Source organism: Lathyrus oleraceus, chromosome 6 (genome assembly GCF_024323335.1).
Source record: "Lathyrus oleraceus cultivar Zhongwan6 chromosome 6, CAAS_Psat_ZW6_1.0, whole genome shotgun sequence".
Classification (NCBI taxonomy): domain Eukaryota; kingdom Viridiplantae; phylum Streptophyta; class Magnoliopsida; order Fabales; family Fabaceae; genus Lathyrus; species Lathyrus oleraceus.
The window spans coordinates 167,320,246-167,326,849 of NC_066584.1; positions in this window are offsets into that span (position 1 = coordinate 167,320,246).

Here is a 6,604-nt window from a genome sequence, read left to right on the forward strand (position 1 = left end):
TGGAAGAAATCTGATGTTAAAGTGTCATGTGCAAAGTGGTTTTTGTATGATTCTTTTGCTTTAGCTCGATTTGTTGATTATGGCTGCTAGAATATGCATGAATGATGTTTGTTTGACATGTTGGTGGGTGTAGTTTCATTTTCTGGGCATGTTGATTCTTGATGATTTTACATGATGAATGTTGCTGCTATACTGTCGAAACCTTAATATTTTCCAGAACAAAACAGGGACTGTTCATATATGCATAAGTGTTGTTTATTGTTGTTATGTTTGCTGCATAATATCACTATCTTCATTGCCATGCTGCTGATGCATTCTGTTTGGATTTTGGTCGATGTTGATGGTTACATGATGATGTTCATGATGCTGTTAGAACCCTAGCAATGTTTCCAGAAATTCGCATGAATGTTCTTGTTGGATATTGTTTTGTTGTATGAACATTAATGCCCTGCTGTTGTTATTGGTATCTGCATGATCATTTGTTACTGCTATGCTATTTACTTGCTGTTGTTGATGATGAACATTGAATGATGAATGCACTGTTGTATTGAACCCTAACTCTGTCCAGAAAAACTCCCATAGTTATGATTGTTTTAATGTTAGTTGATGTTGTTTCATGGCCACGATTATTTGTTAATGTTATTATTCATGTTGATGATTGACTGATGAATGTTAGAGATGATGAATTACATGTTGTCCATGTTAAACTCTACTCTGCCCAGAATTTCTCATGGTTGTTTTGGTTTTTTTTGTTGTTTATGATGTGTTGGCTTGAAGAACATTGTTACTGCCTTGCCGTGTAAGTTGTTTACATTTGGTATGTGCTGTTGGAAGATGGCCAAATGCCCTGCTGTTTTGCTATTTTAAGCTGCCCAGAAAAATCCTTTGAATTGTGCTTGTCATGTTTGGTTGTTGTTGGTTAATGTTACATGATGAACTTGATGCATATGCCATGCTGTCTGCTTGATGTTGTTGTTCATGATTCGATGCTTGCAATGTTGGCCATGCTGTTAGAAACCCTAGGGTTTTTTAGAAACTCAGAATTTGAGTCCATTGGCCAGATCACTGTTTCATTGGCTGAGGACCAATGAAAACATTTCATTTGCCTTGCCAAAACGCTGCAGTTTAGTTAAGTGACTGCGCTATTTACAAGTATGCCATCGGTTGACCATGTTTGACCCCATTTGCCATGCTATCTTGTTCATACTTCATCCATTATTCACTCAACTTAAACAATTCATTTTTAATTCAAATTTCATCCAAAAATCATGAAACTTTTTGCATCATGTTCATGAATGTGTCCTCTATTTTATCATGATTTTTAATTAATTTTCCATTGGCTGGATTTTTAATTGATAAATATTTTCTTGACATGTATGCATAAATGATACATTGTGCCATTTCAATTGTGAAATACTCATGTTATATCCAATGCCTTTGAATTTTTTTGTGATGAAACTAGACACATTGACCTTTGTTTCCATGTAGAGTTTATACATTTCTCATTTGTGGTTTGCTAGTTGTGAATTTTTGAACTAGGGTGTGACAATTTGTGTCACACCAATGATATGCAAATGTACAATTTTTGTTCACATGCTTCCTTACATCCAATTGACCCCAAATTTTGCATGAATCATCTATCACATGTCTAGTTTGTGTATGAATTTTCTTGGAATTAATCTTGCTGTTTTCCATTTGATTGTGAATTTTCTTCCATGCTTAGTCACTTGTTGACTTTTTGTGCTATACATTGCCAAATCTTTTGTGAAATTCTCAAATCTTATTGTATGACCATGAAATTTCATATGTGATAACTAGACATCTCAAGCTTTGCATTGGTGTTAATCTCATTCATTTCTCTTCTGTTTTCAAATTGATATGATTTTTTGAAGTTGACCTATGCTTGTTGACTTTCACCATGCTTACTTGAATTTGGTTTGACTTCATGATTTTACTTGACTGCCTTCCTCTCATCCAAATGCCATGAAATTTTACATGTCTACCGTGCTAGATGTTAGGATTGAGTGTGATTTATTTCATGATTTTTGAGATTGTTTGGGTTGACTTTTGAAAGAGGTCTTGCTGTTGACCTATTTGTGCTCCTTCTTGCCATGCTTTGCATCCTTTTGCATATGAAATGACATTGATGCATGATATAATTATGAATCCAATTGAGAATGCTTCCTGAATGTTTAAACTTGATTTGGGTTGACTTTTCCTTGCTGCCTTGACTTTTTCTTTCATCTTTGACCCTAGGCTAGTCCTAGTGGTCTTCTGAGCTTATGTTGAGTTCATCTGTTTCAGGTTAAGCACCAATGCCTTGAGGATCATTCTAATGCGCTTGAGTTTGATTGTTTAATGTGCTAACTTTTGTTTTGTAGGTTGACTCATGTAACTTGAGTCTTTGTGCCTTGCACAATTGGTCCCTCTGTGGTTGACTTTTGTTTATCCATTTGCCTTTGATTTTGACTGTTGAGCTGTTTACTAATTGGTTTGACTTTTTCAGGTACTTTAGTTGCTTAAGTTCTTTGAACTTGCTTGCTTTGCTATTTAGCATTTGCTTTGAGGTATAATTACTTCTTCTTCATGTAGTCTGGAGACCCGGTCTGTTATTTGACCGGGCAAACTGTCTGAAGTCCTCCTTAAGAGGCAATGCCTGTGTTTGTTTAAATTTGTCCTAAGCAGGAAAAGTCCTTCAAGTAAGGCAATTGGTGGAAGGTAGGGATAAGCAATCTATCCCCCACTATTCAGTGTGTCCTCTCTTTGCTCCCATTACATGGTTGAAGCATTGAGATAAATACCCAAGATCTATAGAGTCAATAATGTGGAAAGAGCTCCATCTTTCTGAGCTCCCACACTTTCTTTGATGCTCTCCCTGATTAGGGATAGAAGCAATGAGGCACACCCCTCATCTCCTTTTTCATCTGCTTCACCTTAGCCTCTCGATGGCAAGGTTAAGAGCGACATTTACCTATTACAGTGGACTTTCATAGTCAAACCCTCTTGTATGAGCCCCTTTTGTTTGGCTATAGAGTGTGATGTCTGATATTCATTGATTGATTGCTTGCTTCATATACACATGTTTGCTTTCATGCTTTGTGCACTCATCATCATTAATTGCTCATCAATGCATAATCATCTCATTTGTCTTTGTGACATTATCATTGCTGTTTACCCATTGAGGACAATTGTAAGACCATCCATTGGCCATTGCTCCTATGATATGGAAGTGAGTATAAGACCATCACCTTGGCCACTCATCTTATCTTTGCCTGATGCATTTATTTGATTGTATGTGAGGAAGCAACTGTAAGTCCCTGCAAGTTGGCATTTGCTTTCCTATGATCACATGTTGTTTTGCTTGTTTGTATGAGAGGATACAACTGTAAGTCCCTGCAAGTTGGCATTTGTATTCCTAGGATCATACTGTGTATGTTAGAGTAAGTCCAGACAGATTGGCATCTGACATCCGTGTTTTGCTTTCTCTGTTTATGTGAGGTTGCAACTGTAAGTCCCAGCAAGTTGGCATTTGCATTCCTATGACCATATTGTTGCTTTTGTTCTTGTATGTGAGGATCCATTGTAAGTCCCTACAATGTGGCATTGGTTTTCCTATGAGCATCTGTGGAGTTAACCTAAGTCCAGACAGATTGGCAGTTAATTTCCATGTTTCATCTTTGTTTTCTTTTGAGGAGATTGGTGTAAGTCCATTGAGTGGCTTCTGATATCCATTTCTGTTTTAGGAGACTGGTGTAAATCCATCTATTGGTATCCGGTATCCGCTTTTTATTTCTTTGCCTGTGGAGATTAGTGTAAGACCATTGAGTGGCTTCTGACATCCCGTTTTGTTTTAGGAGATTGGTATAAGACCATTGATTGGCATCCGATATCCGCCTTTGCTTTGTTTGTTTATTATTATCCATTCCTATTCCGAAGGCCACACTTGAATCATCTCCCATATGATTTCAAGAAGTGAACCTTCTAAGAAGTTTTACTATCCATCCTCATCCATTCATCATTCATTATGTCCTGAACCTTTTCACACTATACCTTTTAAACTTGACATAAGTGTTGTGCAAACATCTTCATGTTTTTCTAACTAAAAACCTGGACCTCAAGTCCTTGACTTTTTTCAAACTCCATTTTCATAATACTTCCTTCGAATCAATCTTAATCATACTCTGACTTCACTTTCATAATCACAATCAATTAACTTCACTCATTCACTTGTTTTGGCTTTGCCCATTATTAATCTTTTCACATTAGCCATAGGTTTCAATTATCATTGTGGTTGATGTAAATCTTGCCTATCCTTAGTGAGTCGACAGTAAGACTTCCGTACTGAAAACAGGGCTAACCCCTCTAGTACGTCGAAGCTATCCTCGCATGGTGGATGTTGTTTCTTGGTCGAGTGTTCTCCCATTGATAATGAAAAGCCTCAGTGCTATTGTTTAAAACTGAATCCACCAACCTTTTGGAAATCTTTTAGCCGAACTACGGCGTTTTGATCCTTACCTTTGATGGAAGGTACGTAGGCAGCGGGTTCATCCGTTCAAACCCAATAAAAAATGTATATTCTTTTCTCATCATCCCAATCATGTTTGCACAATACTTATGTCATAACAAATAACAATTTAGTACAACAAGTGTGAAAAGGGCTCCCTAGGAGTACCTAGGACGTAGTGGGTGCCTAACACCTTCCCATTGCGTAATTTACCCCTTACCCAGAATCTCTGATCTTTTTATTAGTTTTCTACGTGTAAAACTTCTTAGGCTTTTGTTCGCTTTTTAGCCAGTCCTTTGGATAAATAAAAGTGCGGTGGCGACTCGAAATTTCAATGTATCTCTTAGCTTATGGTTTAATCGATAGATCATATAGCGACGAATACACCGCTACAATAAGGAAGTTTGATGATTGGCTTGACAACTTTTTATTTCTTCTTTATAGGCATTATCACAACATCCTCCCTTGCTTTCTCCGTTTCTTTGATTTTTAACTCAACTTCCAACAACCCCATCTTCTTCTGCAATGTTTTCTTCCGATTTCTCAGTAGACTTACCACTTATGGTCACCATAACGTTAACATTATTATGCTCACGAGGATTTGTCATTGTACCACTAGGCAAGGTATCTGGAGTTTTAGAATTTGAGACCAATTATTGTGCTATCTGATCCATATGAACTTCAAGATTTTTTATAGAGGCAGTGGTGTTTTTCTGATTGTTTCTAGTCTCTTATTAGAACTGAGTATTATGAGCAGTCATTTTTTTAATGGCAATCTCCCAGTCTGCTTTCTTTGGAGCTTAATGTTGATGCTGTTATTGGTATTGAGTATGATATTGACCTTGACCCTGTTGTGGAACATTCCCTCTCTGATCTTTCCAGGAGAAGTTTGGATGATTCTTCCAACCTGGATTGTAAGTGTCGGAGTAGGGATTATTCAACTTCAAAATTTTTATCTCTTCAATTTATTGAGGGGTTGCAAAGCAATACACCGTGTGGTGATGTCCATTACAAATTTCACAAGTGATGGTCTGAGCAGGTTGAACTTGAGCTACCCATTGAGTACCTATATTCATAGCTTTCAACTTCTTTTCCACTTCAACAGCTATTGTATCTTCCAAACAGATTTTATTAGTTTCCAACTTCAGATCAATGACTGCCTCAGGTTTGCTCGTACACCTATCATACAACTTTAGATGCTCATTTGCAACTATCACTTCAATGATCTTTTTAATTCCGGTGGCTGTTGAGAAATTTGTTGAGCCACTGATTGCTGTATCAATCAACTATTTTGTCTTTATTTTGAGCCCATTAACAAATATTTGCATCTGTTCAGTATGATTCATATTATGAGTTAGGTAAGCTACCATGACCCTTTTGAATCCTTTGTAGGCATCTCCTAAAGACTCACCCTCCTTCTATTTGAAGTTTAAGATTTCATACATTTTTCTCAGAAATACCGATGCTGGAAAATACTCATTTAAGAAATTTGTTTCCATCTATTCCCATGATGTATTACTACTGGCTAGGAGAGAATAGAACCATTCTTCCGCCTCTTTAGCTAAAGTGAATGGGAACATTCTTAACTTCTTTGCTTCATCAGTATGACCATCAATTTTCAAAGTAGTACTCATGGTCAGAAATCTCTGCAAGTGCTTGCTTGCATCTTCATTTACCTTTCTGGTGAAAGGTTTTCTTTCAAGTTGATTGATTGTGCTAGGATGAAGTTGAAAATTAGTCACATTCACCGGTTGGTTGACAATTGTTGATCTACCACCTGGTGCATTTGCACTTCCATAATCACCAAGGAGTCTTTCCGGAGGTGGAGGTGAAATTGGAGGAACTTCAGCCATAATTTCTGTTTCTGAATCTGAATCTGAGTGAACCAAGGGAACTTCTTCTTTGGAATTTGGTCTAGCCACTCTAGTATGTTTGAGTCTCTCGTGAAGGGTTCTCTCAATTTCCGCATCAAAAAGAAATCCAGCCGAGGGATCTCCTCGCATTAACAGATTAGACAGATTAGTGAGTGAAATTATATAAATGATAAAAAAATAATTTTATTGCAGAGCAATAAAATTTTAATTAAACTAAAATCAAACT